General features: G+C 40.4%; 1 pseudogene; it reads left to right on the forward strand.

Annotated features, from left to right (window-relative positions):
• Window positions 1-1,864: 1,864 nt before the first annotated feature.
• On the forward strand, window positions 1,865-20,463 carry LOC138637907 (serine/threonine-protein kinase SBK1-like; annotated as a pseudogene).
• The last annotated feature ends 39 nt before the right edge of the window (window positions 20,464-20,502 follow it).

Genomic DNA, 20,502 nt, shown 5'->3' on the forward strand with positions numbered 1-20,502 from the left:
ACAGAAACCCTTGTTATAGATACAGACAAAACAAATGATGGAAAATCATCGTACTTCATAATGAAAAAAACAATTAACAGCACTTAAACAACATACAAAACAGACAAAGACAAGAGACAAAACAAATAACAGATACTTTCTTTTACCCGAGGGCTTTCCCGTTCGAAATCCCCAAAGACTGACTCTAGAAAGCCTCCTTTCCCGGAGAGAAAACTGAGTAATAGATCTACTCACCTGGGATTTGGTTTTCTGTTCAGGACGGAGGCAGTCAATTGTTCAGTCTAAGATGAATGTCGAAAGAGAAATTATTTTATCTCGCTGGGGCCTCCAAGTTGTTAGAGAAAGGATTTCCAACCTACTCCGGTGTTCTGTCTTTTAGGTACCTACGCAATGAAGCAATAATCAGAGAGACACACGCTTGTTGTCTGTCCAAATAGTCTCTGGTCTTTTATTTTTAGGGCTGGGCTTATAAAGGCCCAAGATCAAAAGGAAATGTAGAGTTACATAATAGATTGTCATAAATGAAGGTCTTACACAATACATTGTCAGAAAATAACATCCTGGGATACAAGATGGATGTGGTGAAAGAATGCGTGGAGTTGTTCATAACTGCGGTTTTATGGGATGTTGGCTAGAACTACACATTTCTGGGTGTTTTCGGACAAATACAGATGGCCTTGACATTCTGAGAAATGTTGACCAGAGTTATTGTAGATATCCGGGAAACGGCACTAAATTTGACTCCGATGATAACGGTTATGCAAGACTTGTTTTTAAGCTATTTTTTAGATATAAAGAAAATGGAGATTAACCATTTCTTTAACAAAACTACTATAATTTCTTTAACACCAGACACAGGTGCAAAATCAAAGAAGCACACATAACCCTTGGTAGGATTGATACATTATAAAATGATGCAGGAGGGTTGTTAACATAGAAAGGTCATCAATGAAACTCCCAAACATACCCTTGGTTTGAAAGACTTCCTCACAAGTTCCTTAAACCCTCCTGTGTCATTTCTCATTATTACACAACTTAGTTTTTGGAAATCTGTGATTTGATTTCTTTGCTTGTGTGGATTGATTGGCTTGGTACTGACATAAGAGAATTTCATGTCAATAGCAAAATTGAAATGACAGTTATGCATGATACAGACATGTGGAGTTCTCATGACAACAGAAAATTATATGCAGGAAGCAATGATAATTCTCACAGTTCCACAAAAAAACCCTTGCTTAATGATCTCACTACTAAGTACAAATTTCAGTCTTTTCTGAGAAGCAAGTGAATTTGGGTATTTTGTACAATAAAAAAATACGGACAATTGTTCGCGGAGATCCCACTTAGACCCTACAGGTACTATGCACCCAAAATCCACAAATCCATGTCTATACCACATGTCATCAATTATCTAAGGGGTGGAATCCTTAACTGAGCCTTTATCCAAATACATGGACTGGATTTTACCAACCCTCCTTCAAGCTGTCCCTTCCTATATGAAAGATACTGGAGAGTTCCTAAGGACCTCACAGGAATTTGTGTGGCAAGATGACTTTTCACTGGCGTCAGAGGACCTGTAGAGTCTGTATACCAGAATTCCACACTGCCTCAGTAATCAGGCGGTGCGGAATGTTCATTCACATACAAAAACCGGGATTGTATTCATTTTTTATTCGATTGTTTTGATTTCATTCGGTCACACAACGCATTTAAATTCATTGACAAATGGTACCTTTAATGCACAGGAACAGCAATGGGTACGCGGACAGCTTGTGTTTGGGAAAATTTGTTTGGCAGTTTTTGAAGAAAAATGTTTTCTCTCCACATGATCTCTCTCTCAAATTTATAAAACTCTTCAATCGCTATGTGGATGACAGTCATGTGGGGAGGTGGCGAAAAGGAGTTCCATGATTATGTTCTGCATCTGAATGCGGTGAATGATATTAATGTCATTTACATCGGTTTTGGAGGCTTAGAACTGAACTTTTCAGATGTTAAGATTTATGTTAAAAATGGAAAATTGGTAACCGAGGCCTTCAGAAAACCAATATCCACAAACTCACTCCATCTCACACTAAAATTTCCCCACCGATACAGTCAATTCAAAATGAATAACTGACAGTCAGTTTGAGAATAACCAAGCCGGTGATTTAAGAAATAAATTTCTGTCAAGGAGATACCCAGATTTCATCCCAGATGAGGCACTGAAGAGAGGCCGCAAATTAAAATAAACTGATTTGTTGATATACACCGAAGGTCAATAAAAGAAAAACATAAAAGATTTATCTTTAATTTTAAATTCGGTCCAATGAACAAGGCTATTATCTCTGCAATTAATAAAAACTGGCATGTCAAGCTTGGATAAGCATTTAGGTGGTATGATTACACAAAAACCGCCAATTACATATAGGTGCGGATTCAACTAGAAAGACACCATCACTATGGAACTTTGTAACTGGTTCCTGACTAGACTGTAGATCTCCAACATTGTGGGTAACAACAGATACGTTTCCTGCAATTTTTGTAGTCTTCACTTGAACATGAATCCAATTAAATTAGGTGGTATCACACACAGTGTGAAAGAATTTATACCCTGTAAAAGTCAGTATGCCATGTATAATATTTTCTGTCCCTGTGGAAGATATTAAAAAGGAAAAATCATTAGAAGGTTGTATGTATGATTTAGAGAGCATTTTAACTCTTTCCCTTCTTGCAAAGGCTCCACCAGACTTATTGAATATATCCGTGAGACACTATTCTAAACTGGAGGTTGTATGTTTTGGTGGTCTCAAGAGGGTTCATCAACCTGTGCAAGGAGGTAATCTCAAAAAATTATTATTAGAGAAACTAAATGGATAATTTGATCACATGCACAAGGTATTTTAGATTTTAATGATTAATTAAACATGGCAACATTTTTCAACCTTGTTTACAAATGTGATAATTTGTTAATTGTCACGTTATTTGTGTTACTATGATGTGGGAGTAGCGATGTGTATTCCTATAAGGGTTACAGCTCTCTACTGCAAAGCATACCAGTAATTCTCACTTAATAAAGATTTCCATCAGACATGGATTGCCACCCGTAATATCTGTATTTGTATTCCTTTAAGTATAAAATTCGCAATTTTGCTTCTCTTTTATCTGTGTCTCTTTTTATCATATCTATAAATTGAATAGAAATACTTCTCAAATGATTATAAAAGTGTAATTCCTTTAGTACATCACATAAATTAGATTTAGGTATTAATGCCATTTACAGTAGAATAGCTGTCAACCCAAATTTGTAAAATCTAGTTACTACTGACAAAGGCGCTAGAGTATGAAGGGGAAAAAAACCTGCTGCAAACATTAAAACACTACCTGGTTGTCCAAATCTTGATAGAAAAGAGAACATACCAAATACCTGCAATAAGTGTATACCCCTATGAATGGAAAAAACGTACCCGCAATAGCTCACAAGATTAGGAACATAATCAGACTTATGTTCCTAATTTTGTGAGCTATTGCGGGTACATATACACTTAGCGCAGATGTATGGTATTTTCTAGTAACTAGATTTTACAGCAAAATACCATTCATATATACCTGAAAAAAAGAATTCAAAACACAACATTACTAGCTGTAAGATGGAAAGGTATATACACAAGATAAAATGGAATTAAATTAGAGAATAGGGTGATAATGCATAAGATAATGAGCTAAACAGTTTATACAGAAACAGAAAATGGAAACAAGGTGCCTGCAGATAGGAGTGAAGTAATGCTCCAAGGTGTGACTGTATATGTCTCACAAAGGGAGAACAAAGTCAATGTAACCAAGTAAAAACTCATGGGTACAAAGAACAAACAAGAAGCACAAATAATAATCTTTAGCAGTTTTGCTACATCAGTAAACAATGCAGGAGGATAGTTAACATATGAACATATACATACATAAGTTAACACATGAATGTGACCCAGGGAGCTCCCTAACAAACCATTGTTTTGCATGGCTTCATCAGAAGGGTTACACAAATTCCTTTCCCACCCTGTGTGTATTAGATGGGTTGTTATCAATAGATGTTGAGAATTTCATGTCAATAGCACCTTTAGAAATATATTTACTTCCCAACTAGGTGATGAGTTCAATACTTATTTCACCCACTGTACCTATTTAATCATCCATCCTTTTACCCATTTGCAAAAAGACTAAATAAAGCAGCACTTCAAAAAAAATCCCCAAAAAGTAGTGTATTCCTTTCAAAATGTGAGATATATTAACGTTTCAACTATTCTATATCATTTTCAAACCCCGTGATTTACATTATGACACAAATTATGTCTCACTGTTGCAATTGCAATGTTAAGAATAGTATTTATATAACACATATATTATAAGTGTGTTTATCTAGATAGAAGAAAGTTCTGGCAGATATGAGATATACGTGAGATAACATACAGATAATTTCTTCCTACAATAAGCAGCTGAAACATTTTTTCCTATTAGTAATTTTATGTTTTTCTTTAAAACAAAAATCAATGTTCTGCATAATTATTTTCTACCACAGAAGAATAACTTCACTTCTGTCCTAATCTTATATTGCAGGATATTTGCTGTATTTTCTATCATCTTAACCCCTTCCCGACCCATGACGCCACGTAGGCGTCATGAAAGTCGGTGCCATTCCGACCCATGACGCCTATGCGGCGTCATGGAAAGATCGCGTCCCTGCAGATCGGGTGAAAGGGTTAACTCCCATTTCACCCAATCTGCAGGGACAGGGGGAGTGGTAGTTTAGCCCAGGGGGGGTGGCTTCACCCCCTCGTGGCTACGATCGCTCTGATTGGCTGTTGAAAGTGAAACTGCCAATCAGAGCGATTTGTAATATTTCACCCATTATAACGGGTGAAATATTACAATCCAGCCATGGCCGATGCTGAAATATCATCGGCCATGGCTGGAAATACTAGTGTGCCCCCACCCCACCCCTCCGATCGCCCCCCCACCCCCCCGATCTGGCCGGTACACTGCTCCGGCTCCCCTCCGTCCAGTGCTCCGCTCCCCCCCGTGCTCGTGTCCGCTCCCCCCGTGCTCCAATCACCCCCCTGTGCTCCAATCACCCCCCTGCACTCCGATCCACCCCCCCCGTGCTCCATTCCAGCCCCCCCGTGCTCCGTTCCACGCCCCCCGCGCTCCGTTCCACCCCTCCCGCGCTCCGATTCCCCCCCCCGTGGTCCCCCCCACCCTATCATACTTACCGATCCAGCCGTGGTCCCGTCCGTCTTCTCCCGGGCGCCGCCATCTTCCAAAATGGCGGGCGCATGCGCAGTGCGCCCGCCGAATCTGCCGGCCGGCAGATTCGTTCCAAAGTGCATTTTGATCACAGATATAATCTCTCTCAGTGATCAAAATAAAAAAAATAATAAATGACCCCCCCCCCTTTGTCACCCCCATAGGTGGTGACAATAAAAAAATAAAGAAATTTTTTTTTTTCCACTAATGTTAGAATAGGGTTAGGGGTAGGGTTAGGGTTAAGGTTAGGGCTAGGGGTAGGGGGTAGGGGTAGGGTTAGGGTTAAGGTTAGGGCTAGGGGTAGGGGTAGGGTTAAGGTTAGGGCTAGGGGTAGGGGTAGGGTTAGGGTTAGGGTTAGGGTTAGGGCTAGGGGTAGGGTTAGGAATGTGCACACGTATTCTGGTCCTCTGCGGATTTTTCCGCTGCGGATTTGATAAATCCGCAGTGCTAAACCGCTGCGGATTTATGGCGGATTTACCGCGTTTTTTTCTGCGCATTTCACTGCGGTTTTACAATTGCGATTTTCTATTGGAGCAGTTGTAAAACCGCTGCGGAATCCGCACAAAGAAGTGACATGCTGCGGAATGTAAACCGCTGCGTTTCCGTGCAGTTTTTCCGCAGCATGTGTACAGCGATTTTTGTTTCCCATAGGTTTACATTGAACTGTAAACTCATGGGAAACTGCTGCGGATCCGCAGCGTGTGCACATACCTTTAGAATTAGGCTATGTGCACACGGTGCGGATTTGGCTGCGGATTCGCAGCAGTGTTCCATCAGGTTTACAGTACCATGTAAACATATGAAAAACCAAATCCGCTGTGCCCATGGTGCGGAAAATACCGCGCGGGAACGCTGCGTTGTATTTTCCGCAGCATGTCAATTCTTTGTGCGGATTCCGCAGCGTTTTACACCTGTTCCTCAATAGGAATCCGCAGGTGAAATCCGCACAAAAAACACTGGAAATCCGCGGAAAATCCGCAGGTAAAACACAGTGCCTTTTACCCGCAGATTTTTCAAAAATGGTGCGGAAATATCTCACACGAATCCGCAACGTGGGCACATAGCCTTAGGGTTAGGGTTGGAATTAGGGTTGTGATTAGGGTTAGGGGTGTGTTGGGGTTAGTGTTGTGGTTAGGGGTGTGTTGGGGTTAGGGTTGTGATTAGGATTATGGCTACAGTTGGGATTAGGGTTAGGGGTGTGTTGGGGTTAGTGTTGGAGTTAGAATTGAGGGGTTACCACTGTTTAGGCACATCAGGGGTCTCCAAACGCAACATGGCGCCACCATTGATTCCAGCCAATCTCGTATTCAAAAAGTCAAATGGTGCTCCCTCACTTCCGAGCCCTGACGTGTGCCCAAACAGTGGTTTACCCCCACATATGGGGTACCAGCATACTCAGGACAAACTGCGCAACAATTACTGGGGTCCAATTTCTCCTGTTACCCTTGTGAATCTAAAAAAATGCTTGCTAAAACATAATTTTTGAGGAAAGAAAAATGATTTTTTATTTTCACGGCTCTGCGTTGTAAACGTCTGTGAAGCACTTGGGGGTTCAAAGTGCTCACCACATATCTAGATAAGTTCCTTGGGGGGTCTAGTTTCTAAAATGGGGTCACTTGTGGGGGTCTCTACTGTTTAGGCACACCAGGGGCTCTGCAAACGCAACGTGACACCCGCAGACCATTCCATCAAAGTCTGCATTTCAAAAGTCACTACTTCCCTTCTGAGCCCCGACGTGTGCCCAAACAGTGGTTTACCCCCACATATGGGGTATCAGCGTACTCAGGAGAAACTGGACAACAACTTTTGGGGTCCAATTTCTCCTGTAACCCTTGGGAAAATAAAAAATTCTGGGCTAAATAATTATTTTTGAGGAAAGAAAACGTATTTATTATTTTCACGGCTCTGCATTATAAACTTCTATGAAGCACTTGGGGGTTCAAAGTCCTCACCACACATCTAGATTAGTTCCTTTGGGGGTCTAGTTTCCAAAATGGTGTCATTTCTGGGGGATCTCCAATGTTTAGGCACACAGGGGCTCTCCAAACGTGACATGGTGTCCGCTAATGATTGGAGCTAATTTTCCATTTAAAAAGCCAAATGGCGTGCCATCCCTTCCGAGCCCTGCCGTGCGCCCAAACAGTGGTTTACCCCCACATATGGGGTATCAGCGTACTCAGGACAAACTGGACAACAATATTTGGGGTCCAATTTCTCCCATTATCCTTGGCAAAATAGGAAATTCCAGGCTAAAAAATCATTTTTGAGGAAAGAAAAATTATTTTTTATTTTCATGGCTCTGCGTTATAAACTTCTGTGAAGCACCTGGGGGTTTAAAGTGCTCAATATGCATCTAGATAAGTTCCTTGGGGGGTCTAGTTTCCAAAATGGGGTCACTTGTGGGGGAGCTCCAATGTTTAGGCACACAGGGGGCTCTCCAAACGCGACATGGTGTCCGCTAACAATTGGAGCTAATTTTCCATTCAAAAAGTCGAATGGCGCGCCTTCCCTTCCGAGCCCTGCCGTGTGCCCAAACAGTGGTTTACCCCCACATATGAGGTATCGGCGTACTCGGGAGAAATTGCCCAACAAATTTTATGATCCATTTTATCCTACTGCCCATGTGAAAATGAAAAAATTGAGGCGAAAATAGTTTTTTTGTGAAAAAAAAGTACTTTTTCATTTTTACAGATCAATTTGTGAAGCACCTGAGGGTTTAAAGTGCTCACTAGGCATCTAAATAAGTTCCTTGGGGGGTCTAGTTTCCAAAATGGGGTCACTTGTGGGGGAGCGCCAATGTTTAGGCACACAGGAGCTATCCAAACGCGACATGGTGTCCACTAACGATGGAAATAATTTTTCATTCAAAAAGTCAAATGGCGCTCCTTCCCTTCCGAGCCTTACCATGTGCCCAAACAGTGGTTTACCCCCACATGTGAGGTATTGCTGTACTCAGGAGAAATTGCCCAACACATTTTAGGATCCATTTTATCCTGTTGCCCATGTGAAAATGAAAAAATTGAGGCTAAAAGAATTTTTTTGTGAAAAAAAAAGTACTTTTTCATTTTTACGGATCAATTTGTGAAGCACCTGGGGGTTCAAAGTGCTCACTATGCATCTAGATAAGTTCCTTGGGGCGTCTAGTTTCCAAAATGGGGTCACTTGTGGGGGAGCTCCAATTTTTAGGCACACGGGGGCTCTCCAAACGTGACATGGTGTCCGCTAAAGAGTGGAGCCAATTTTTGATTCAAAAAGTCAAATGGCGCTCCTTCCCTTCCAAGCCCTGCCGTGCGCCCAAACAGTGGTTTACCCCCACATATGAGGAATCAGCGTACTCAGGACAAATTGGACAACAACTTTCGTGGTTCAGTTTCTCCTTTTACCATTGGGAAAATAAAAAAATTGTTGCTAAAAGATAATTTTTGTGACTAAAAAGTTAAATGTTCATTTTTTCCTTCCATGTTGCTTCTGCTGCTGTGAAGCACCTGAAGGGTTAATAAACTTCTTGAATGTGGTTTTGAGTACCTTGAGGGGTGCAGTTTTTAGAATGGTGTCACTTTTGGGTATTTTCAGCCATATAGACCCCTCAAACTGACTTCAAATGTGAGGTGGTCCCTAAAAAAAATGGTTTTGTAAATTTCGTTGTAAAAATGACAAATCGCTGGTCAAATTTTAACCCTTATAACTTCCTAACAAAAAAAAATTTTGTTTCCAAAATTGTGCTGATGTAAAGTAAACATGTGGGAAATGTTATTTATTAACTATTTTGTGTCACATATCTCTCTGGTTTAACAGAATAAAAATTCAAAATGTGAAAATTGCGAAATTTTCAAAATTTTCGCCAAATTTCCGTGTTTATCACAAATAAATGCAGAATTTATTGACCTAAATTTACCACTAACATGAAGCCCAATATGTCACGAAAAAAACACTCAGAACCGCTAGGATCCGTTGAAGCGTTCCTGAGTTATTACCTCATAAAGGGACACTGGTCAGAATTGCAAAAAACGGCAAGGTCTTTAAGGTCAAAATAGGCTGGGTCTTGAAGGGGTTAAAAATGTTTTCACAATAACTTTGGACCCACGGACAGCTCCACAATTAGGACAAGTTTTAATCTAAATATGACACAAGATGTCCCATGTGTGGGGTGAGATATTTAAATAATGTTCAACCCCAATTCCAAAAGAGTTGGGACGATGTGTAAAGTAAACAAGAATGCAATGATTTGGAAATCACTTAGACCCGTTCAATTCACAAAATTATGAAACAAGAAGTCTGACAATGGAGAAAGGGTCTGCTGGCTCAGGGTTCAGAGATAAGCGATGGGATGGCCTGATTAATCAAACCTTCATGATGAGTGATACGTTCCTGAATCCTTATGTCATCATACATCTCGGAGGAAATCATATTTGGAAAATGGGGGCAGTAGATTTGCTGTTTCTGATGAAGAGAAGTTTGCTGGATGTCAGGAGGTTGTTTCCCAGTGTTAAAATAGTTTCTGCTCAAACAATTGCTGGATCAGTTTGGGTAAAGTCTGCTGAGCTTAAATTTTGTAATAAGACCAGGAAGTGTTTATTTAAGAAAATTTGTAAGTTTAATGAATACCATGGCCAAATTCTCATCCACCCTGTCATGTTGGGTTTTAAAATTTTGATTTCTTTAATTTCGGTAAGTAGTGAGTTATGGAATGCCATAAAGGAGAACTTACTTCTGAGCTCTACACAGATTGCAGCTGTGATCAGATCACGGAAATAAAAATTTTTTAACAATATTTAAGAAAATGATATAAATGTACTGAATGGACACTTGGCTTCCAGTGTGAAGGAGACACCTGAGGATATGGTAAGCTCATGACTGTACTAATTAGCCTAACAAAATCCAGTAAAAACAGCAGCGGCACTGAGGGATAAATGTGGTGCCAAAGGTTGCAAGTGAAGACTGAGAACATCCACATGTAATTATAGAAGCTGTAGAACTATGGTGGTCTCCACAGGTGATCTGGTCTGGGTGAAAGTCGTCTGGCACCGAGATCATTGACCATAAATGGATCCTAATTGGGAAAACAACTGTACTAGAGACAAGGCCAAATGCAGTGAAACCACCCATACATATTGGGTAATGGTCAGCCCAATGATTTGAGATAAGAGAAAGGAGACAAGTGAGAGACAGCTAGCTAGAATGAGCCAATGAGTTTTTATGGAGTTACTGCCTTATTCATATCTGCCATATTAACCTCTTTATGACCCAGCCTATTTTGACCTTAATGACCTGGCCGTTTTTTTGCAATTCTGACCAGTGTCCCTTTAAGAGGTAATAACTCGGGAATACTTCAACGGATCCTAGTGGTTCTGAGAATGTTTTTTCATGACATATTGGGCTTCATGTTAGTGGTAAATTTAGGTCAATAATTTTTGCATTTGTGAAAAAAATGGAAATTTGCGAAATTTTCAAAATTTTAGCCAATTTTCAAATTTTGAATTTTCATTCTGTTAAACCAGAGAGTTGTGTGACACAAAATAGTTAATAAATAACATTTCCCACATGTCTACTTTACATCAGCACAATTTTGAAAACAATATTTTTTTTGCTAGGAAGTTATAAGTGTTAAAATTTGACCAGCGATTTGTCATTTTTACAACAAAATTTACAAAACCATTTTTTTTTAGGGACCACCTCACATTTGAAGTCAGTTTGAGGGGTCTATATGGCTGAAAATACCCAAAAGTGACACCATTCTAAAAACTGCACCCCTGAAGGTGCTCAAAACCACATTCAAGAAGTTTATTAACCCTTCAGGTGCTTCACAGCAGCAGAAGCAACATGGAAGGAATAAATGAACATTTAACTTTTTAGTCACAAAAATGATTTTTAGCAACAATTTTTTTATTTTCCCAAGGGTAAAAAGAGAAACTGGACCCCAAAAGTTATTGTACAATTTGTCCTGAGTACGCCGATACCCCATGTGTGGGGGGGGGGGGGAACTACTGTTTGGGCGCACGACAGGGCTTGGAAGGGACTTTTTTAATGAAAAATTGGCTCCAATCTTTAGCAGACACCATGTCGCGTTTGGAGAGCCCCTGTGTGCCTAAACATAGGAGCTCCCCCCACATGACCCCATTTTGGAAACTAAACCCCCCAAGGAACTGCTCTACATGCATAGTGATAACATTGAACCCCCATGTGCTTCACAAATTGATCCTTAATGAAAAAGTACTTTTTTCCACAAAAAAATTATTTTGGCCTCAATTTGTTCATTTCCACATGGTCAACAGGATAAAATGGATCCTAAAATTTATTGGGCAATTTCTCCTGAGTACAGCGATACCTCACATGTGGGGATAAACCACTGTTTGGGCACACGGCCGGGCTTGGAATGGAAGGTGCACCATTTGACTTCTTGAATGAAAAATTAGCTCCAATCGTTAGCTGACACCATGTCGCGTTTGGAGAGCCCCCGTGTGCCTAAACATTTGAGCTCCCCCACATGTGACCCCATTTTGGAAACTAGACCTCCCATGGAACTAACCTCGATGTGCAGGGACCACTTTAATACCCCAAGTGCTTCACAGAAGTTTATAACGCAGAGCCGTGAAAACAAAAAATCATTTTTCTTTCCTCAAATTATTTTTTAGCCCGCAATTTTTTATTTTCACAAGAGTATCAGGAGAAATTGGACCCCAAAAGGTGTTGTCCAGTTTGTCCTGAGTACGCTGATACCCCATATGTAGGGGGAAACCACTGTTTGGACACACGACGGGGCTTAGAAGGGTAGTAGTGATGTTTTGGAATGCAGACTTTGATGGAATGGTCTGCGGGTGTCATGTTGCATTTGCAGAGCCCCTGATGTGGGGGGGTTTCTACGGTTTAGGCACAAGTGACCCCATTTTGTTAACTAGACCCCCCCCCAAGGAACTTATCTAGATCTGTGAAGCACTTGGGGGGTTCAAAGTGCTCAACACAAGTTTACAACGCTGAGCCGTGAAAATAAAAAAATCATTTTTCTTTCCTCAAAAATGATGTTTTAGCAAGCAATTTTTTATTTTCACAAGGGTAACAGGAGAAATTGGACCCCAATAATTGTTGCCCAGTTTGTCCTGAGTACGCTGATACCCCATATGTGGGGTAAACCACTGTTTTGGCGCATGTCGGGGCTCGGAAGGGAGGGAGCACCATTTGACTTTTTGAACGCAAGATTGGCAGGAATCAATAGTGGCACCATATTGCGTTTGGAGACCCCTGATGTGCCTAAACAGTGGAAAGCCCTCAATTCTAACTCCAACAGTAACCCCAACACTCCCCTAACCCTAATCTCAACTCTAGCCATAACCCTAACCACAACCTTAATCCCAACACACCCCTAACCCCAACATACCCCTAACCCTAATCCCAACCCTAAACATAATCCTAACCCCAATCCAAACCCTAACCCCAACACACGCCTTACCACAACCCTAACCCCAACACACCCCTTAACCATAACCCTAACCACAAGCCTAATCTTAACCCTATTTCCAACCCTAGCCCTAATTCCAACCCTAACCCTAAAGCTATGTGCCCACGTTGCAGATTCGTGTGAGATTTTTCCACACCATTTTTGAAAAATCCGCGGGTAAAAGGCACTGCATTTTAACTGCAGATTTACCGTGAATTTCCAGTGTTTTTTGTGCAGATTTCACCTGCGGATTCCTATTGAGGAACAGGTGTAAAACGCTGCAGAATCCGCACAAAGAATTGACATACTGCAGAAAATACAACACAGCGTTCCCGCGCGGTATTTTCCGCACCATGGGCACAGCGGATTTGGTTTTCCATAGGTTTACATGGAACTGTAAAACTGATGGAAAACTGCTACGAATCCGCAGCGGCAGATCTGCAGCCAAATCCGCTGCCAAATCCGCATCATGTGCACATAGCCTAATTCTAAAAGCATGTGCACACGACGCGGAAAACGCTGCGGATCCACAGTGTTTCCGCCGCTGCGGGTCCGCAGCATTTTCCCATGAGTTAACAAAAAACACTGCGCACATGCTGCAGAAAAAATTGTGCGGAAACGCAGCGGTTTACATTCCGCACATTCCACTTCTTTCTGCGGATTCCGCAACGGTTTTACAACTGCTCCAATACAGAACCGCAGTGAAATCCGCAGAAAAACCATGGTAAATCCGCAGCGGTTTTGCACTGTGGATTTATAAAAAACGCTGCGGAAAAATCCGCAGAGGACCAGAATACGTGTGCACATTCCCTAACCCTAACCCTAGTTCTAACTGTGGTGGAAAAAAATTTTCTTCTTCTTTATTTTATTATTGTTCCTACTTATGGGGGTGATACAGGGGGGGGTTCATTTACTTCTTTTTATTTTGATCACTGTGATAAAACCTATCACAGTGATCAAAATGTACATGGAACGAATTTGCCAGCCGGCAGACTCGGCGGGCGCACTGCGCATGCGCCCGCCATTTTGGAAGATAGCGGTGCACATGGAGAAGACGGACGGACACCGGAAGCCTTGGTAAGTATAAGGGGGGGATCAGGGCACGGGGGGGTGGCATAGGAGCACGGGGGAGCAGACAGGAGGACGGGGAGCAGAGCACAGGATGGAGGGGAGCAGACCACAGATCGGTGGCTTGGGGGGGCACATCAGTGTTTCCTGCCATGGCCGATGATATTGCAGCATCGGCCATCGCTGGATTGTAATACTTCACCAGTTTAGGTGAAATATTGCAAATCGTTCTGATAGAAATTGGAGTTAACCCTTTCACCCAATCTGCAGGGATGCGATCTTTCCATGATGCCACAGGCGTCATGGGTCAGATTGGCACCGACATTCATGACGCCTATGTGGCGTCATGGGTCGGGAAGGGGTTAATATTGGTTGGACTCTTGTTCCCCAGTCGCAGATTCATGTAAAATGGAGGTTAGTCAGGAGGTCGGGAGAGAAGACTGCTGGTCCAGCTCACACTTAGGCATCACTCACATGACTGGGATTGTCATTGATCGAACACATACCATTACAGGCTATGGGCCTCTTCACATGTCCATTTTTTGCATTTATGTTGTGACGTCTCCATTTTTGATCCTTTTTCCAGAATAAAACTCGCTTATTCAAGAGAAAGGGTCTATAACAAAAAATGGATGACATGATAGCCATGCGATTGATATAAGTGCAGTCTACTTTTACTATTTCTTGGTCAAAAAGCTTTGAATAATTTGTTGCATGAAAAAAAAACAGATGCCTCATCAATGGGAAAAAAATGATACAAGGACCAAAAATGAAATGAAAACCTGTTGGGTTGTGAATTTATGAAAAACATGCAATTTTTAATTATGTTATAACAGAATATCTGAATGTGTTTTCAGGAAAATAGTTTGTCTTTGTGCAGGCAATGTCCGTCCGCAGTGTTTTAATAGAGTAATAGAGTGTTGTAATAGAGTCACTTTTTACAACACATTGTCAGCATGGAATCTGATGTAGAGTCTGGATTTTTGGATCAATTCTCAGATTTATTAGTTTAAATAAGAAATAATATCAAATAAAATTTGAAAAAAAATATTTCATTTGTAAAATTTTGTATGCATTTTAAAGTGAAATATTTCTTTGCCTCATTCATTTATGAACAATTCCATGCAGATTTGATTTACTAATTTTCCAGATTTTTTCAGATGTCCTGAAAGAAAATCATTAAAAAAATCTGCCAATTAGACTGTATGTGCACTTCATTAACCAATAACCAGATATATATCTAGAATGAAATATCCGATCTCAACCATAATGAGCGACCGTTGTCTGCGTGGTGGAAACAAGGGATTGTACATTTTGACCTATGGAAGTTTATACTTGTTTTAAACAACGGTACAGTGTGCTCGATTTTCTTGGTAGATAAGTTCTAAAGCTTGAAAAAAAAAAAAAACACAAAAAAAACAAACACTCAATTGACAATTCAGTTATTTCCATATAGTAATACTGTCAGTTGGGACAAGACTGTCCTACAAGATATGTTGAGTCAGTTTATGGCTATAAACACTGGATACAAGACCTGAGCATGACAAATGTATATGTATATAAAAACATGGGACCAGTTTCTCTTTTAGTGAAAGCAGCAGGAGGTCGGGAAGGTGAGATGGGACTGTAGGTGGCAGAATAAATTCAGAACTGATAAAATTAGCATTGTAATAGCAACATAAACACTACTATGGTGGGCACCACCCTGATACCATTGTGGCACAACCAGCTCCTTTAATAGTCTAATAATGAACAATTAGGTCTACATGAATGTCCAACTTCTAGGAGACACCTTAATCTGTAAATCAATGGAGTTTTTTGGGTTTTTTTTTTACATCCAATTGGTAAATGAGGAGGAAAGGCAGAAATTTCAAGTAGCTCCTTCCCTATAAAAGTTAGAACTTGAAGTTCATGTGTCTTGTGGAATTATTCCTGAGAACATCTTTGTGGAGAAAGCACCTCTCAGACTGAACCAGAAAGCAACATTGCTCAACTTATTTGGATCAGAAACCAGCTAATCATCAACATCATTAAAATCCCAAACCAGGTATGACTACTCTTCAATGTTATATCTATTGTTATTATTTGTGTTCGGGGTCTTCTTGCCATATGACCATTAAACAATTATTCCCCTTTCTAGTAACTTTAAACGTGACAAATTATAATTTTCATGTTTTAATGATGAAATATATAAACTCTCTAGATACAAACACCTTTGTATTACTGTAGAACTGTTTAGAATTATCCTTAATCTTGACTCTTTGAATACAATATCTTCAAAGAAAGATTGATGACAACCAATATGCCCACAAAGATACCTTTTACAAGTGTTGTCAACCATCTTTCCTGAATGGGAACATCTTTCTTAATTATGGGTATCTAAATTATGATGAAGCCCAATCATCATAAATGTCCACAGAAACCAAGAAGATGTTATATACATGATGTTTTAATAATTATACTCATTATATTCTCAAATAGAGTCATACAGACTTTGTTTAGCAAAAAGTATCGACTTCCGGGCAGCAATGGCCACCTTCCATATCTTGGAGATGCCAAATATTTCTGAATGCTTCGATATCATCAAGGAGTTGGGCCAGGGATCTTATGGACAAGTTGTACTGGCAAAGGAGAGATCAACAGATATATGAACAATGCAAAAAAAGATGGTCATTTACCTTAATTGGTTAAATAAATTGGTAAATTCTATATAAAATGTGATATTGATTTTAACTGACCATGGAGAAGAGATATTTATCTGTAGGTCATTGGAAAATCCAGCTTATTCTAGAATCATCATCTGTAAAATTCCCATACATATAGGACTAAAATCATACAAACCTCCCAAATTTGGTGGGGATTGATCAGTATGGTATGTGTATGGGGGACAACCAACTATTAATCCCAGACACCATGTTGGGTTATAGAAAGATTGTATGAAAATGAAGAGGTCAGAAAAAATAGGTGTTGGGCAAATAAGCATTAGGTCATTAGCTGTTGATCTTGATATTTCAAGCATTCAGCTGGCTCTGCCACTGATATACAGACAAATGTTCACTTGTGTGGCCAACTTCACTCTTAATTCGAAAAATACCCATCCAAAATAACTATAGGCTGGCCCATTGATTAAACTTTAACCACTTTATCTGACAGGAGATATCAGGTGGCAAAAAGATAGTATCCCAATAGCTTTTTTCTCATTAGAGATAACTGGCTGCCAAACAACTAAGATTCGTTGTATTGTGGTATATACATAAAGTCAGTAAAATAAACATATTTAGGATTAAACTTTGATAAATTGGAGCCATTTTGGATTTACAAAAGTCGGACTGCCTCAGACATGAGGTTGAGGATTAGGAATTGATGTCCCTCCAAAAACATCCCATTGCCTGAGATGATTATGTGTTTGAATATAATTCTTCTATGTGAGATCTGGGAGGATATTAAACAGTTTTTTGTTTGTTCTTTTTTTTAGGAAAAGCAGTGGCTGCAAAATTAGTGAAGAAGGACAGAACTCTACTGAAATCCTTTCTGACAGTTTTGTTTTTCAATCACCTTGTCTGAGCACCCTCACATTATCACTACGTATCCAGTGTTTATTGGCACAATTGACCACTTTGTATTGAGTCAAGAGTTGGCAACAGCAGGCACCTTGCATCATATCATCCAAAGTGAGGTCAGTAAAGGTGGCTTCATATGATTTCCTACAATCTAACAATGCTTAATTTATGAAGCACCAAAGGCTAATAATAAACATCAACAGTCGGGAGAATCTAAATACCCATGTCAATTAGCAAACTAATGTGTAAAGGGTTATTTGGGAATACTGTTGTGAATTCCGCTCTTGGGCTCCCTCCAGTGGTTGTAAGTGGCACTTTTGTGAGTTCTGCTCTTGGGCTCCCTCCGGTGGTTTTAAGTGGTATGGCTGCTCCTTAGATTTAGCAGTCTGCAGCTGCTTCCACTGATTGTCTTTCTGCTCGGCTCTCTCTTCAGCCAGTGCCACTTGTAAATGGTTCCTGGTTGGATTCACATCTCTTTGGATTTCCCCGTTATCCTGACCAGTTCAGCAAAGCCAAGTCCTTGCTTGCTCTTTTTTGTCCACAGGTTGTGGACTTATCCGTTCTCTGCTTTTTATGTTTGTCTGGCTTGTCAGTATGCATTAATTCTGTGTAGCTGGAAGCTCTGGGAAGTAGATTTACCCTCCACACCTTTTGTCAGGTGTGGAGATTTTTGTAAACTCTGTGTGGATTTTTTGTAGTGTTTTATACTGACCACACAGTATTCCATCCTGTCCTATCTATCTAGCTAGACTGGCCTCCTGTGCTCATCCTGGTTTCATTCTGTGTATGTCTTTTCCCTCTCCACTCACAGTCATTACTTGTGGGGGGCTATCTATCCTTTGGGGATTTTCTCTGAGGCAAGATAATTTTCCTGTTTCTATATTTAGGGGTAGTTAGTTCTCAGGCTGTGACGAGGTACCTAGGGAGTGTCAGGAGCATCCCACGGCTGCTTCTAGTGTTGTGTTGAGCTTAGGGACTGCGGTCAGTACAGGTACCACTTCCTTTAGAGCTCGTCCCATGTTGCTCCTAAACCACCAGATCATAACAGAATACATCAAACCTTTTTATAGATGGAACAGGAGTTTATAATGTACCATTTGATGTCACATTGCCATCACAGCAACAGTTAATACACTATTGAATCCACTGTCCCAACACCAGCAACATCTTCAATGTTTGGTATTTTCAATTTGAATAAAGAACTGCACAAATAAATCTAAATATCATGATACTTATCTTTTTTTTCTACAGATTGGAATTCCTGAGTCTGCTGTGAAGAGGTGTGCAAGACAGATCTCTTCAGCTCTAGACTTTATGCATAGTAGAGGGTTGGTACACAGAGACCTGAAGCCGGACAACGTGCTGCTCATGGACGAAGACTAATCAAATCAAGCTGAGCGACTTTGGTTTGACCCAACCTTCAGGATACTATGTGTCATCCATGTCACATTGTCCCGTACATGTCTCCTGAGTTGTGTGACTTGAAAGACGGAGAATACTTACTCTTGAGCCCTACTATAGATACCTGGGCTTTTGGTGTTCTTCTCTTTGTTGCTTTGACTGGATATTTCCCCTGGTTGGAAGCAACGGTATATGACTCCATGTACCAAGTCTACATCGACTGGAGACAATGTGCAGACTGCACTCCCCCACCTGCTAATTGGAAGATGTTGTCCAGAAAAGCCATATGTATGTTTAACAATATCCTCTCAATTTCCCTCTTCTCGGCAGTCAGTTCTCTCCATCTTCAATTACTTTAATTTTCCCTGGAAAGTAAAGGTCTTTGAGTATGGCAGTTGATTATGTGATTAGTTCTCCAATATATTTGGAAAAACCTCCCTTCTGAGTTCCTTCAAAAACTGTGTGCACATGCAAGTAATTAGAACGGATGAATGCAAAGAGTGGTCACCAAATATTCATGTCATTTAGATTTTTGTTCAATAATTTTGTATTTTATTAATTGATATAAATAAATGATTATAACTTCTATTTTTGGCATCTCCTTACTTTGCAACTGTTTTAAACTGTTCCACAATACTGTATATCTAACCCTTTAAACATAACTTGGGCTATATGCTATGGTTTTTCCTTACCCACATTTGCATTAGTGATGAAGCATTTGGGATTAGTGTTGAGCGATACCGTCCGATATTTAAAAGTATCGGTATCGGATGGTATCGGCCGATATCTGAAAAATATCGGATATCGCCGATACCAATACAAGTCAATGGGACACAAATATCGGAAGGTATCCTGTAATGGATCCCAGGGTCTGAAGGAGAGGAAACTCTCCTTCAGGCCCTGGGATCCATATTCATGTGTAAAATAAAGAATAAAAATAAAAAATATTGATGTACTCACCCTCTGACGCGCCCTGGTTGTCACCGCTGCAACCGCCATGCTTTCCTTCCTTAGAATGAGCGCGTTAATTACCTTCGATGACGTCGCGGATTGTGATCGGTCGCGGTAGCGTCATGTGACCGCTCACGCGACCAATCACAAGCCGCCACGTCATCGAAGGTCCTTAGCACGCTCATTCTCAGGAAGGAAAGCATGGTGGTTGCAGCGGTGACAACCAGGGCACGTCAGAGGGTAAGTATATCAATATTTATTTTTATTCTTTATTTTACACATAAATCTTAATCCCGATACAGATTCCCGATATCACAAAAATATCGAAACTCGGTATCGGAATTCCGATACAGCAAATATCGGCCGATACCCGATACTTGCGGTATCGGAATGCTCAACACTATTTAGGATCCTTTAACACAATTTGTGGCTCAGGAATTGGGGTTAAAAATTGTGTTCTAGATAGACAAGGGTTTCAACACGTGTTTAAAATATCTATTAGGTTAAATATATGGTCTCTGGTAACAAAAAGGTTAGTGTACAAGTGCAAATATAGAAAAAAAATAAACATTTCATGTTGAGTAGAATTGTATCCATCATGATCTGACTTCTCCCCCTCATCCTTTACATTGTTTTCGCTGAAATGGCCGCTAGAAAATTCTTCATTATCTTGCATGGATTATTTATATAGTTAGAATTTAATCTTCATTCTCAGCTGTCTTCCCCTTCATTCTTACAGTGCCCAATGGATTTGTGTGTGATGCTGGTACTGGATAAGTTTGGTTAATTTATAGTTCTGCAACTGAAGCATCCGGC

Source organism: Ranitomeya imitator, chromosome 5 (assembly GCF_032444005.1).
Source record: "Ranitomeya imitator isolate aRanImi1 chromosome 5, aRanImi1.pri, whole genome shotgun sequence".
NCBI lineage: Eukaryota > Metazoa > Chordata > Amphibia > Anura > Dendrobatidae > Ranitomeya > Ranitomeya imitator.